General features: G+C 40.8%; 1 protein-coding gene across 5 annotated transcripts in view; it reads right to left on the bottom strand.

The window, feature by feature from the left end:
- LOC140391768 (mitogen-activated protein kinase kinase kinase kinase 4) overlaps positions 1 to 16,383 on the bottom strand; it is a 525,483-nt gene that overhangs the window by 406,415 nt on the left and 102,685 nt on the right. The gene's annotated exons all lie outside the window — the stretch shown is intronic.

Genomic DNA, 16,383 nt, shown 5'->3' with positions numbered 1-16,383 from the left:
ATGCTGAAATATGTGACCTCCTCAAACAAAAACAAGCAGGTTTCATTACCTGACAGAACAATCCAAGGTTGCAAGTTAAGACGGCAACATTCCAACAGCTTAAGATGGTCATCCAAAGACAAACATAGAAGACAAAGGACAAATGGTGGGCAGAGAAGCCCCAACAATATGCTCATCATTGTGATCTGCACAGCTTTTTTAAAGCCACTTAAGTGGTCTATAGATTGAGGTCAATAAATGGACAAAATCTCCTTCACTCACAGGGTGGTGTTTCTCTTATGAATAACGATATCATCCATCAATGCTGGAAAATAATGTTTTCAACAACTCCTCAATTGTAAATCCACAGTGGCAGTCTCCAGGCTATTCCCCTGTATCCTGTGGTGGAATCCATGGGTGAACCACCACCAATGGAAGAACAGCAATGAGCAATCCAATGAAAAACAACAGAGCCTGCGCTCCAATGGCATTGCAGATATGGTCTTCAAAGCTGGTGGACACCTGCTCCCATCAAGACTCCAAGCACTCCTTCAACAGATTTGGGAGGAAAATTAACTATCTAGTGCCCCCCCCCCCCCCCGCCCCAATATTGAAACCATCTCCAAGAAGGGAGATAAGTCATGCTGTGGAAATTATTGATGCATTTTCCTCTTGTTCATAGCAGCAGAAATTCTGAATCACCTACATCCTGTGGCTTTAGACTTTCAAGAGCAACCCCAGAGATGGCCCTTTGTTGCCAGACAAATCAAAGAAAAAAGTCACAAGACAAACGCCAGGAACTCTTCATTGCATTCATCAATCTGAGCAAAGGATTTGACTCAGTAAATCCTTGGGTCATAAGACAATATGTGGGTTTCTGACTAAGTTGGCAGGGGACCAGTGGCAGTGCCAAGGGATGAGACGTGGAAGCACTGAGCAGAGTCCCACTACCACGTGCCCTTTCTTCATCTTCCTTCTCATTACTTATCTGTAGGCTAGATCTCTAACAAGAAAAGGCCAGTTCTTGAATGTTGCAAAGGCAAAACACATAATAACAATAATCTTTATTGTCACAAGTAGGCTTACATTAACACTGCAATGAAGTTACTGTGAAAATCCCCCAGTCGCAACACTCGGGCACCTGTTCGGGAGAATTCAGAATGCCCAAATCACGAACAACAGAAGTCTTTTGCGACTTGTGGGAGGAAACCAGAGGATACCCACGCAGACATGGGGAAAACGTGCAGACTCCGGACAGACAGTGACCCAAGCCGGGAATCGAACCTGGGACCCTGGTGCTGTGAAGCAACCATGCTAACACAGTGAGATCTGAACTGTGTTTCAGCAACACAACAGCACTAGCGCAATTCTAATACCTCTTCTACATCCCCCAGATTCAATGGGAAGACGGTCAACAAACGCCTTAAGGCATTCAGTCAAAATATGTTTGATGGTCCGGTCGTGTGTAAAGCATATTGCTCGCCAGGTCCCGTTTTCTCAACACTCAAATAGCCAAAGTGCCAGGGGGTGAGGGAGGAAAATGCTTTAAAGACATTCTGAAGCTCTCCCTATAGCACAGCAGCACTCACATTAATGACAGAGAGGTTTTCTGCCAATTGTTTAAAAGGCTGACAACCTAACCATCAAGCTACATCATGCAAAGTCACAACTTAATAAGGCAGAGCAGCAACAGCGAAAGAATTAAGGGAGCAAACGCTGCACTACATATCCCACTACTGCATGGGATATCCTGATCTATGTGCCCAAAATCTGTGGGTCAAGAATCAACCTGTTCTAGCACTGCTGCCACACAGCACTGAGGTCCCAGGTTCGATCCCGGCCCTGGGTCACTGTCCGTGTGGCGTTTGCACATTCTCCCCATGTCTGTTTAGGTGTCACCCCCACAACCCAAAAAGATGTGCAGGGTCGGTGAATTGGTCACATTAAGTTGCCCCTTAATTTGAAAAGAATTAGGTGCACTAAATTTAAAGAAAAGAATCAACCTGTTCTAATGGCAAAACCACACGGCCCCAAATAGATATTATTCTCAAAACGAGGGAAAGTTGGCAATGACAAGAAACAGTTTTCCCTGTGGATTGTCCAAGAAATACAATTATCACATTGAATTAGATTTTAAGTTAGAAACAGTGACAGGTAACACCACTTCGCCATGGTGGCACAGTGGTTAGCACTGCTGCCTCAATTCTGGCATCGGGAGGGCAGCACAGTGGCGCAGTGGTGGCACTGCAGTCTCACAGCGCCGAGGTACCAGGTTCGATCCCGGCTCTGGGTCACTGTCCGTGTGGAGTTTGCACATTCTCCCCGTGTTTGCGTGGGTTTCGCCCCCACAACCCAAAGATGTGCAAGGTAGGTGGATTGAACATGCTAAATTGCCCCTTAATTGAAAAAAATTAATTGGATATTAAAAATAAAAAAAATTCTGGCCTCGGGTGACTGTGTGGAATTTGCACTCTCCCCATGTCTGCGTGGGTTTCCTCCCAGAGTCCAAAGATATGCAGGTTAGGTGGATTGGCTATGCCCCTTAATGTCCAAAAGGTTAGGTTACATTACCACAAGACACCAAGTGTAATTTGGCATTCAGTGAAAGGGGTTCAGTGATCTTCTACATAATTATAAAGGGGTTACAGAGATAGGGTGGAGGCATTGGGTACTCTTTCCAAGGATCGGTGCAGACTTGATGGGCCGAATGGTCTCCTTCTGCACTGTTGATTCTATGATATTTTTTTTTAAGTCATAACAGCACAGAAGCTGGCCATTCATCCTATTGTTGGCAAGTTTGCTCTTTGTCAGTGCGATATATCCCTGTCACCCTGCAAACTTCTTTTCCACAAGCACCAATCCAATACCCGTTCAAAATCATTGAATGCCCCCACTTTTACCACCCTTGCAGGCAGCAAGCTCCAGGTCATTATAACTTGTTGCTTAAAAAAGTTATTGAAAACTGTGTCCCTTAGTACCATTAGACAATGGATGCAGCTTTTCTCTATCTACCTTATCTGAACCTGCCATTTCCTATGCTTCTCTATCATCACTAGATTTTTTGAGAGTACAGGCTGCTCACATTGTCTAGCTATGTCATGTTACAAATTCTGGTTCAACCAGGTGTTCCTGAGACACCAGGGAAGGTTTGCTGCCAAAATTGACTCTACTTGTAGCTGTTAAGTAACTGCACATGCAAAAGCGTGCATATACAATTATTTTTCAATCGCTGCCCTGCAGTGCAAGTCGGAATCCAGAGCAACTAGAACCTCAGCATACTGCAGAATCATTTTGATTAATCTGGCAATTACTGCAAAATACATTGCCCCATTACCACAAGATACCAAGTGCAATTTTAACAAGAAAGGGGTTCAGTGATCTTCTACATAATTATTTTAACATCCTTTTGCCAAAGAAATTAGGTAGCACAGGCCCAACGTGTCAATAGTAAAATAGTCACACCTTGTTAATTAAGGTATAAAGTATCTCCTGTGCTATCCTAGTACAATGCTATTTTTATGCCTCTTGGCCTCAACTTTTAATATTAAATACATTTGACAATTTAAATTCTTAAATGGCAATATTTGTAGTCCAGCCCCAATTGCCCTTGAATGGAAGGCAGTACCCCATTGCTGTGGTTCTGGAGTCACATGTAGGCCAGACCAGTTAAGGAAAGTCTATTTCCTTCCCTGAAGTACATTAGTAACCAGATTGGTTTTAACAACAATTGCCAATTAGACTTTTCTATTCCAGATTTTTTTATTGAATTTAAATTTCACAGTGCCATGGTGGGATTTGAACCAGGTGTCTGGATACTAGTCCAGTGACAACACCACAATGCCAAGTTCTGCTCTGTAACTCAGTTTTTCTTTGAAAATCCAGTAATATCCCAAACCACAGGCCCACCATCTGGCCTGCGAAATCCTACCAACTGTCCTGACTTGACACAATTCACACCTCTTTAACATGGGGTTACCCCATCTCTGGATCTGTAAAGATTTAATCACCTGCATTCCAAGCATTGTCTGGCATCTTACAATTTGTCTATATATATGTTTCTGGAACATACCTCTTCATTCACCTGAGGAAGGAGCAGCGCTCCGAAAGCTATTGACATCGAAACAAACCTGTTGGACTTTAACCTGGTGTTGTAAGACTTCTTACTGTGCTCACCCCAGTCCAACGCTGGCATCTCCACATCACAGGCAGATAGTATTAACAAAATCTAAAAGCAATACTGAAGATAAACCTATGAGAGATTTTTCTAACATCTAAAAATCACACTGTCAGGGTTGCATCGGTGCACTTCGGACAGTTTCTTAATTTTAAGTGATTTATATTTGTATTGGCAAACATTAGAAATTGGTAAACATTAGAATTAAGGTATAGTTTTATGTAGGTTTAATTTAATGTTTCTGGCCTGTTTCTGGATTAGATTCAGGAAATCTGCCATCCTTACCTGGTCTGGCCTACACGTGACTCCAGATCCACTGCAATATGGTTGACTCTCAATTGCCCCCTCAAGGGGCAATTAGGGATGGGCAATAAATGCTGGCTCAGCCTGCGACCCCCACATCCCATGGACCAATCTTTAAAAAAGAGCACATTTATATTTCAGAACAACTTTTTTTTTTTTTTTTTTTTTTTTTCATTCTTTCATGGCATGTTGGCATTGTTGACTGGGCCAGCATTTATTGCCCATTCTTGAGGGCAGTTGAGTCAACGATGTTTGTGGATCTAGAGTCAGACCAGGCAATGACGACAGATTTCCTTCCCTAAAAAGGACATTAGTGAACCAGATGGATTTTTAAATTTTTTTTTTTTACAACAATGGTTCATGGTCATTTTTGGATTTTGAATTCTAGCTTTTTAAAAAAAAAAATCAAATTCAAATTTCACCAGCTGCCGTGGCGGGATTCAAACCCCAAAGCTTGACTCTGGGTTTCTGGATTATAATTCAGCGACAATATCACAATGCCACTGCCTCCCCTGTGGTCCCTGGTCCTAGTGTTATCACAATTGCTTCAAATTATAGTCATGTGAAATTAGTTGCTGATTCCACATGAATATGGTGTATAAAAGATTCCAATTATTTAGCTGGTGGAAATATTTTCTACTAGTTGAGAATTTTTTTTTAAAGATACTAACTTGAAAATGTAACACTAAACTAGCAATAGGGCGTCAGAATGGGATTAAATATATTCCTGGTGGTTTCCATCACATGTCATAGTCATAGAATTTACAGTGCAGAAGGAGGCCATTCAGCCCATCGAGTCTGCACCGGCTCTTGGAAAGAGCACCCTACCCAAGGTCAACACCTCCACCCTATCCCCATAACCCAGTAACCCCACCCAACACTAAGGGCAATTTTGGACACTAAGGGCAATTTATCATGGCCAATCCACCTAACCTGCACATCTTTGGACTGTGGGAGGAAACCGGAACACCCGGAGGAAACCCACGCACACACGGGAAGGATGTGCAGACTCCACACAGACAGTGACCCAAGCCGGAATCGAACCTGGGACCCTGGAGCTGTGAAGCAATTGTGCTATCCACAATGCTACCGTACTGCCCATACATGCATTGCCCTTAGGCCCCAGTCATTGGCAGCCAATATTTTCAACCTTGTGACGTACTACCGTCGAACGTCAATGGAAAGCTTATTACCCAATTGGATGATGCAGCCAAACAGCTTTCATTTTCAATATTTTTTCCTAGTAAAAAGAAACGTTCAGAAAAATGTCAAAACAAACTTATTTTTAATAAAAGAAAAACACTGGGGATGCTGGAAATCGGAAATAAAAATAGAATATGCTTAATAAACTCAGTAGGTCTGGCAGTATCTGTGAAGAGAGAAACAGAGTTACCTTTGAGTCAATATGACCCTTCTACAGAATCTTCTTCTAACATATCCTGATGTTTTTTCTCCAGATTGTACAAAGCTGTGTCCTGTAGATTGATCTTCAATTCCTGGAGATTCCAGGCCAATCCATAATGGTTGGCAACCCTAACTGTTGATGGACTGAACTCTATGCTACGCATCTTCTCTACTGTTGTCAGTAATATACTCCACATGATTCACCCCATGACAAAGGAGACCCTGGGGCCTCCACACTGGCCGGTTTAAGCCGGCCAGTGAACGGGACTGAGGTGTGGGGGGCTGCGGCCATCAGAGCCTGGTAGAACAGGTTTTGGCGAGTCTAGCCGGGGTGAAAAGTTGGGGAAGGAACAGAGGTTGGGGGGAGGAGTTTACAAGAAGAAGTGGAGGGAAGGCGTCTCGGGGGGGGGGGGGGGTCTGCAATTCATGGGTGTCATTCACGGTACTCTTTCGGGAATTGGATGACATTGAATATGGGGGGGGGGGGGGAAACGAGGGAGGGGTTGGGGGGGGGGGGTGGACTGTATATGTCAATGGTGACCACAGGCAATTCCGGATTCCTTTTTCTTTTTTCCTTTTTCTTCCACCTTGGGAGGTTTTGTTTTATTTGATGCTTATATTGTCAGATGGGTCGTTGGTTGGGAGGGGGGGGGGGGGAAAAGGATGGGATCGTTGTTGTTGGTAGGGTTATTGACATTGTATTCGTTACCGTTTACTGTTTGTTGGTGGGGTGTATATTCCGAAGAAAATGTGAAAATGGAGAATAAAAATATTCATTTAAAAAATGCTTCACCCCATGACTATGTATAGGTTTTAGATTGTGTATTTATCGTATGTCCTGTTTTTTTATGCATGTAACGATCTTCCTGGATTGTATGCAGAGCAATACTTTTCACAGAACCTTGGTACACATGACAATAAATCTGGTCTGTGCAGTATTCAAAGCAGAACTGTTTTTTTATTGTGTCATCATAGGAGACAAAACCACCTAAGGAGCAACTGAAATTTACTTCTTTGCATTGTCCCAGTGATCAGTCAAGACTAAAAAAAGTAGTTATTTTAAAACTAGGACATGCCACATTACATTCTATTAAATTTTCCATCCAAATAATTTTTTAAAATTTTTTTTTTTTTTTTTTTTTTTTTAAATGATCCGATGCCAATTGCTGCTTTGAACAAATTTGAAATGAAACATTCCTTTATCCATCTCATTTAGTGGCAACTTGATCAAGGAAGTTACATTCTACATTATGGTTGAATGGGGGTGGCCCTTGTTCTCATCAATCATCAGTGTACAAAGGAATTGAGATCAGTTTAAGTACAAATTAATAACCAGGAAAAAGGTCACTACACAGCAAGTAATACACTATCAAATGTAAACTAATTTGGAGCACCAGAGAAAACCACACCAAAAAAACGGAGTTACACCTTGGTTATATATCCCCTTTCCCTTCCACTGAAACCTGGATGTGTCATGGTGCCTAACAAAGATGCAAAGTGCAGGCCACAAGAGAGTTGGCGAGGGGCATTCTAAGTGAACATTCAAGGAATTGTGACTGAGCCCCCATCAATTACCTAATGGAAAATCTAAATGATTGTCTTCCAAGTAAAGATTGTCATTGTTCGAAGTTACATGAAACACTTTGATTTAATAGAGCATGGATAGAAAATGACAAGAGATTAACTAGCTTTCATATTCTGAATAAAATTATTTTAACCGAACGGGAACATGTTCATTGAATAGATTCAATTTCAGGATCACTAGCAAAAGTGTCTTAAATGGACTACACTATTGTAGGTCAATCCCATATGAATCAAACTGATGCCTAATATATTGTTTACCATCAATGTTATACAGGGTATTTCCTTTTGTGGGCTAAGTTAATTCTACTGGAAATTGGGTTCTTATAAAATTTAATGTATTAGTCAATACATTTCTGCTCAAATTTAATGTATTAGTCAATACATTTCTGCTCTTGCACATCAGCATAGCTTAACTTTCAATAAAATAGAAGTTGCCTAGCCAAAATGGTAAAAGGTAACAATCATAGGGAGAAAATTTATACTCCAAATATATCACATAAAAACGTAACCGTGAATCCTACATTCAAAGTTTGTATGATTTGGAGAATTTTCAATTGTCATCTTAGTTGGTGAGAATGCAAATATTTAGTTGGTGAGAAAGCATATTTTAACAGAATTCATCTCGTGGCATGAGAAATTTGATTTTAAGAATTATCTAATCCATTTTTATCGTAATATATGAAATCATATATTAAGTCATGTCTATGTCTATGTCATATCATAAGTCTGACATTTTATGTTCCAAACTATCACAAGTGGTTAACTAGATAAAAACGTTTTTTTTCCAACCATGCCTTCCTAATAATTATTTATTTTACACTTCCTCACAATAAGTCAGGTAAGTCAGGACTGATTAACGAACAACATTGGAACCCTAGATCATAATTCCATAATTCAATACATGTTTCACATGCAAGGGTTTCTATTACAGCAAAGCTATTCTTCATGTGACTGAGGACAACTATCAAGTTTCCTGGGATAAGACATACTCGTCTTCTTGAAAGTATTAGTTTTGGCTTAGTGGTAGGTGTCAGAGTCAGAAGATAACCGGTTTAAATACCACTGCAAAACCTTGGGCACATAAATGTTAAGTGCCAGCCTAGATTAGTGCTGCATTGTCACAGCTGTTATATTTCAGATCAGACACCAAACCAAAATCTCCTCTGCCCTCGCAATTACACATACGCAAAAAGCAAAGGAGTTATCCCTGTATGCTGACGAACATTCATGTTTCGATTAACACCACTTGATTTATTTCTATGCCATTCACATGTGACTTTTTTTTCTTTGCTTTGATCAGACAATGACCACGTTTCTACAAGGGTGCTTTGGCTATGCTTCACCATCTCTAGTTAATCAGTTAAAGGAAACAAATATGAAGCACATAAGTTATGCCACCAGTGGGCTTTATGTTGATATATACAGGGTGTGCTTGCAAATCACCATCACTGCAAAACACTTTGAAAAAAGTAAATAGTTATATCCTCCCTCTTATTGTAGGATTTCAAGTAAAACTAGGAAACTAGAAAACTAGTAAAAAAAAAAAGAAAATAAAATGGGAATGGAAACATATTTATTTTCAATTATTGTAGAGAAATAAAATGATTTGGAAATAAATCACCAAGTGAAAATTTGCAGGTATAATTCTTCCCGAGTAGAGTTCTTAATCTTGGTTAGGATGAGACAGCATGGGAAGGACAAAGTATGAAGCTGAATACTTCTCACTAACCACTTGACATCAACAACGTCCATCAACTTCTCTATCTCTTGATTGCACATAACAGAAATTGTTTTCAAAAGAGGAAAGGGAAGAAACTTTCAAAATATAGAAAAGCAAAATTTGCACACGGGTTAAAATATTTACAGGGTCCAGTAAATCATCCTAGTCAAAAAATTGCAGTTAAAATTGTACTCTCTCCTTAAACATCAAGGGTTGGCAATTTGTAAGAAAGAAATAATGCATTAACAAAGAGACAATGAACACTCTTTTGATGCCGTCTTGACATCCATTTTCACATGCGTCAGCAGGATATGCTGGTTAATATCAGCAAACATAATGCAACAGGCTTTCCTGAGGAAATGCCACAGGGATGGAGTCATGCTGGATCACTTCAATGAAGAAAGCAGGAGACTTAAACTGAAAGAGACGCCAGCCCTTTATGCTAAGAAAGAGAGCACTGTATTACTAATCATTCCAATTGTAACACTGTATTTGCCATTGTTCACAGGAGTGTGCCTTTGAGGACAGGAGGGTGAGAAGAGAAGGGAGAGAAGCCAGTGAATGCAGAAAATTCAGCATGCAAGATTAAAAGTTTGCATGCCTACAGTAGACAAAATACAGATTTCCAATAATTAAAATTAAAACATTTAGACCAGCTGATTTGAAACCCCAATCCACCTTAATTCAATTTTAAACAACCTCAAAGATGCAATTTGATTCATAACATTTTAGCAATATACGATCACAAATGTGACACATGGGACGGGTCATCCACTGCTCAGCTGATAGCACTGGTGCCAGAGTCAGAAAGTCATCAGCTCAAGTCCAATTCCGGAGACTGGAGCTCAGAAATCGAGGTTGACACAGAAAGTGTAGTAACAAAGGGGTGTGGCATCTTTCGGATCAGACGGTAACAGGGGTGCTACCTGCTCCCTTGGATGGACGAGATAGATCACTTGGCACTATTTCAAAAGAACAGCAGGGCATTTACCTACAGTGCCCTGGCCAATATTTATATCTCAATCAAAAATGAGAGATTATCTGTTCATTATCACATTGTTGTCAATAGAAGCTAGCTGTGTGCAAACGGACTGCTCTGTTACAACAGTGGCTCGACTTCAAAGCTTAGTTGTAAAGCACTTAAGGAAATCCTGAGATTGTGAAATAACCTATATAATTTCAAATCTTTCTTTTGTTTACTTCATTCTAAAAGGAGCTTTTGTTGCCTTTTGGGAGGTGGCAAATCCTTGCAGCTTCTGAATGAAACAATTTTTTTAATTGAGAAACCAAGGTGACAGGCGGAGGTCAATAACATAGGGTTTTAAGTTGAAGAGCAAAGATGATTCAAAAATAAGTTAACTTGGGAATTAGTGATAAGGTGACACCAAACCTGCAGTTTAAAAAAAGCCTGAAGAATGTAAAAGGAAGAAAAGGAAAATAATATCGGAGAGAGTTGTTACAAGGAATTTTAGTAATAAGGCCCTGGAAAGTAATTAGTCATATTAGGAGAATGTACGGTCAAGTCTTGATTTCAGTATTAAGATCCAGAATTTCAAAACCATGTGGTCCCTGATGTCAAGAACTTTAACTGTTTTCAATATGGCCAATAGCCTCACCCGCATTCCCTCCACTCATCTCATAAGGGGCTCATTAATCAAACAAAACTCCTTCCCTCAGTAACTCTCATATCAGCGGTTCATATTGTTTCATTCTCTAAAGCCTACTAAAATTCTGTCTCTTTGACATGTACTCTCTCCCCCCCTCTGCAGATTTCATCCTTTCTTAAAATCTGTGAAATGCCCATTAAAAATAATTAGCATTTTTACAGCATCCTGAACATAATCAAACATCCCAACAGGAATGTAATGAGGCAAACATTAGATTCTGAGCCACACAAGGAGATACTAGGATAGCTGGTCAAAAGCTTGGTCAGAGATAAACTTTAAGGACCATCATAAAGGAGGAGAGGTAGAGAGGCAGGGAAGTTTAGGCAAGAGGTTCCTGAGATTGGGGCTCAGGCAGTTGAAAGTAAAGCCACCAATCATGAAACAATTAAAATCATGGATGTTCAAGAAGCCAGTATTAAATGAGCCCTAAACTTCTCAGGGCAATGTGAGACGATTACAGAGAAAGGGAAGGACGAGAACATGAAGGGATTTAAAAACATCAAGAGACTGCAATGGGAACATGTAAAATTGACTGAATCATTCTGCTCTGGCCAGGATCTGACAACTGAAATGTCTTCCACAATGCAATTCACAGGCACCAGTTTAAATCATTCATTATAATATATTTCCAGACAGAGTTTATTAATTTTGGTCAGAAGTTCTCGGAAAAAAATAAAAAATTCATTAAAATGTAGCCAATCACCCTGGCCTTGCTGTAATGTGAATGAAGAAGACAACATGCAGAATTTTTTAGAACTTATAAAAGATGGATTTGCAATAAACAAACCTTAATTAAATCATGCTTCAACGCATCTTCAACTTGAATTTAAGACCAAGGGCCCGAAGTGTCAATATAAACTAGTTTTTCTCCTCTATTTTGATACCAAACTGGAAACCTCTCTTGCACCAAGCATTATGGCTGAGATACTACATAATTGTGATGCCTTGGAGCTTGCCTTTGCCGTTAGGTTATCAGCTGTACAAGCACACCAAAGAATGCTAGAAACTCTCCAACTTAAAACGGTAGAGGCCAAGAACTTGCATTTTTAAATATCTGGCAGAATAAAAGGTCACTTTCCCAGCAGTCAAAAATAACAGAACATCCATATGCCAGGAAATTAATCAAAAATTGCTGGAGCATTGCATTGAGATGGCAAGTTATTACTGTGACCACAGAACACAGATCTAGGGCACGATTAATGGAAATTAAACAGTCCTGTGTCGGGCACGTTTAGCCGGGTGTTTCAGCGCCGAGAACAATCCCCCTATTGAATGGACTCTGCTTCATTTCTGGGCCTAGTCAAGGAATGCCCCGGCAAAACCACACTTAGTCCCATTTCCTGCACTAACGAGCTCTGCGTGCCACTGCAGGAAGAGATCGGGGCACCATTCCCCGATCTCTGAACCACCCCCCGATCAATGAGGGTCTTCAAGCACCCCCCTCCCGCCCCCACTTCATAAGGGCAGATTACCCCAGGCCCGAACCCTGGCACAAGCAAGATGTCACCCTGGTGCCACCATCTGTGCACCACCACTCATGCACCACCCTGGCAGTGCCACAACCATTCTGGCAGGGTCACTGCCAGGGTGCAACGCTGGCACATCCAAGGTGCCCAGGTGACAACTTACCTGCGCCAGCCATCGGGCCAGTGAGTGCTCTGCCCTCATGAGGTGGGGTGCGGGCTGCTCGAGGACCCCCTCTTTGGTATGTTTGGGCATTAGGGAGGTCGGGAGGCCATGGTGGGGGGATTCAGAGATCGATGCCATTTCTGATCTCTTCCTGCACTGGCGAGCTGAGCTTAATAGTGCAGGAAGTGAGCCCAAGTGCAGCCCCGGTAGGGCGTTCCTCGCCGAGGCCCAGAAATGAACGTTAGTCCCATTTAATTGCGGGGTCATTCTCGGCACTGCCAGCGCCGAGAAACACAGGACTCTTGTTTCATTTCTGTTAAATCGCACTCACTATCTCAATTGCCTTTTGAAATACTATATCTCCAACATCTTCTAGATCAGCTACCCAGTTAACTTTTCTCTTTGCAATGAAATGTCAAACATGGCTGTCAAACAGATACGTTCCAGTCCAACTTTAGCTTATTGGTTGACACTTTTGTTTTAGAATACTGTGCTAAATTCCCTACAATCACATCAGTTATACTTTTTCTGAGAAGCAGCAGGAGAAAGGGGGAAAGGATGACAATAAATATCAGCTGTGAAGAAAATGCATTTCATTATTCAACATTATGTTTAATCACCAGTTCTAACTCCTAGATCTGTCTGAACATATTTGAACTTTATTCAGCTTTCTTTACAACACTAAATATGAAACAGGTTCTTAGAAATTAATATTTCTACAAGTTTTTAAGGTTTTGCAAAATAAATATCCTGCCAGTGTAGATTTTAATGCTGGGGATTTAATATTTTTTGTTTATCCCAATAAAAAGACCAGTGCTTTTCATCTTAAGGCATTTGGAGTATTGGAGTTATGCACGACTAGCCGTTTCAAACTAAACATCATTTCCTTCTGAGCATGCAACACCAGAGATAAACCTCCAGTAAACATTTTTTTAAATCTATATACAATCAATATTGGTTCCTGGCTCTTTCTCTCCTGTTTATGAAATAACTGGCATTTTCTTTATTTCAGTAAGTGAATAAAATATGAGGGAGAAGGGATTAAAAGGGTTGGTTACACTGATAAAGTTAGATGAAGAAAGAAAGGAGGACGATCGAGTGCCAGAATCTTAAAACTGGGCCAAATGGCCTTGTTTCTATGCTGCACATTCTATGGTGAGTGGCTTAGCTTGGTGGAGTCTTTTGATAACATACAAAGCAAACCGTACCAGCCTCCCCGAACAGGTGCTGGAATGTGGCGACTAGGGGCTTTTCACAGTAACTTCATTGAAGCCTACTCGTGACAATAAGCGATTTTCATTTCATTTCAAGTGCCAGAAGTCAAATCCATTAAATTCAATTTAGACTTTACACGTTAGAAATATATCTGAAAGTTTTATGATGGTTTGCGGTGTGAAATATAGGTTCTATGCAAGCAGTTCATAATCACTCATTTGCATCACAGAAGTGCAGCTGATGTACAATGCAGTATTCTTTGGAGGAGCTTTAATCCAAAAATGTTATTTAAAAAAACTAATCGGACAAAAAAAGTTAAACAGTCTTCCTGCAACTATCTGTTTCCTCCTACACTACAATGCTTTGTCTCAGTTTTTAAACTGTCTCTTCCTCTCAATATTTGCTCATCTCTAATTCATCTTTCTTATGACCAAGCTTATTCCTGTTACCAGAATTGAAACTTTTTTTTTTTATAAAAGGGCTGCTCTCAGAAAAATAACTTTGATGACAGAGAAAAACACATTATATGGCAAGAGAATACTCATCCAAAAAGTGTTTAGAAACTAGAATCAGTTTAAAAGCATTTTATGACAATGCCAGGTTTAATAAAATGGTATGTAATAAAAACAATTTGTGGAGCTAATTTGCATTGCAGTATGAAATAAAGATACTTCAAAGGAACACTTGAATTCATCTTTATTATGCTTTTTGTTTGGTTAGCAGATTCTTCCAGGTTTCACATGTCCCAACCAGACCGTTTCCTCAGGGTCAAGCCACAAGGTTGATCATCAGCATCAGAGATTGTAAGGAAACTGGGGAAATTAGAGCTTTTCAACAAAGCAAAATTAACTGAAGGAATAGAAAATATTTACTTTGAAATAATTTTATACAGAGGACTGAATTTATGATCCACTTGAGGTGAATTTAGAGACCCAATGAAGACAAGCATGAAGGTGGGGAGTGCATTTGTTCCATTCCAGTCAGCATTCGGGTTTCCAGACATCAATGTGACCCAGGCTATTTTGCTGGAAGCATGGTGGTGGTGGTGGGGTGCAGCTGCATGGCAGGGCCTAGAGACCATTCGACAATTCTTATTAAAGGCCAACCACGGCTCAATGCCAGAAGCCGACTTTTTTTTTTCCCCAGTTGGTCCCCATGCTCCCAAAGTCATCAGGGAAGCGTGTTTCCCAAACTCTAATGTTTTTTTTTTTAAACTTTCCAATTAAGGGTCAATTACTATTCACTATGCCCTACGCTGCTCTTGCTCATATATTGCTTGTTTGGCCCTTGTTCCGCACTCATGTTGTTGGTGTACCATTTGTCAATGTACTCTGCCGATTATTCTTTTGTCTACTATGTACGTCCGGTGTACGTTCCTTTGGCCACAGAAAAATACTTTTCACTGTACATCGGTACGTGACAATAAATATCAATCAATCAATTTAGAATGGCCAATCCACGTACCCTGCACATCTGTGGGTTATGGGGTGAAACACATGCAGACATGAGGAGAATGTGCAAAATCCACATGGACAATGACCCGGGGCAGAGATCGAACCCGGGTCCTCAGTGCCGCGATCTAACCCTTAAATTATCAAAGGTGTACAGAGGGCACTTCAATCATGGGGAGTCTTTTCTCCCCCTCAGCTGAAAGGCAGCCTTCTGGTGGCACAGTGGGTAGCACTGTTGCTTCACAGCTCCAAGGTCCCAGGTTCAATTCCCCGCTTGGGTCACTGTCTGTGCGGAGTCTGCACGCTCTCCCAGTGTCTGCATGGGTTTCCTCCGGGTGCTCCGGTTTCCTCCCACTAGTCCGGAAAGACGTGCTGTGGTGAATTGGATATTCTGAATTCTCCCCGTGTATCCAAACAGGTGCCAGAATGTGGCAACTAGGAGCTTTTCACAGTAACTTCATTGCAGTGTTGATGTAAGCCTGCTTGCGACAATAAAAATGATTATAAGTTGGAGAGCTGCACATTCTCCCCGTGTTTGCGTGGGTTTCACCCCGAAACCCAAAGATGTGCAAAGTAGGTGGATTGAACACGCTAAATTGCCCCCTTAATTGGAAAAAATGAATTGGGTATTCTAAATTTATATATTTTTTTTAAATTATAAGTTGGAGAGCTTTCTATTCTTGTGTGGGGTTTTTTTGTGAAAATGAGCGGATACAACTTTGTTTTGGTACCAATATGGAACAGCGATGTTTCTTTGTTGTTTAATGGTTAGTGTGATATGTGGATTGTTACGCAGTTGGTTTTCAAATCTTTGGTACTGTTGACCGTCTAATAAACAAAATATTCTCCAGCTTTGAGAGCTCAATCGGAAAATAATCGCAGCCAGGTGACTGGCCCCCATTTATTGTAAACTTCTAATCTCCACATGGCCCTAGCAGCAGGGTCCTAAAGCCCATGGGGAAGAAACTGCCCAGAGTTGGACAAAGGAACTCAAATTACCAAAACATCTCTTGGACTGAGATCAGTGAAGCTTTTCTGCACAAAGAACGGAATGGACTTCTATTAGAGTAGCAGAACCTGCAACCTTGGCAATAATTGGCCTTCCTCATCCATATTTATCTTGTGTTCTATGATACTGATATCACGACTAGATGCTATTTTTAAAAACTTACTCCAATCAATTGACATTATCTTACCTACTTCTACCTTCAGTTATTTCCCTGTAGCATAACTACTTCTGGCGAAGGGTCTGTTCCC

Source organism: Scyliorhinus torazame, chromosome 15, assembly GCF_047496885.1.
Source record: "Scyliorhinus torazame isolate Kashiwa2021f chromosome 15, sScyTor2.1, whole genome shotgun sequence".
Classification (NCBI taxonomy): domain Eukaryota; kingdom Metazoa; phylum Chordata; class Chondrichthyes; order Carcharhiniformes; family Scyliorhinidae; genus Scyliorhinus; species Scyliorhinus torazame.
The sequence above is the reverse complement of the archived record's forward strand: the minus strand, read 5'-3'. Positions and strand labels throughout refer to the sequence as shown.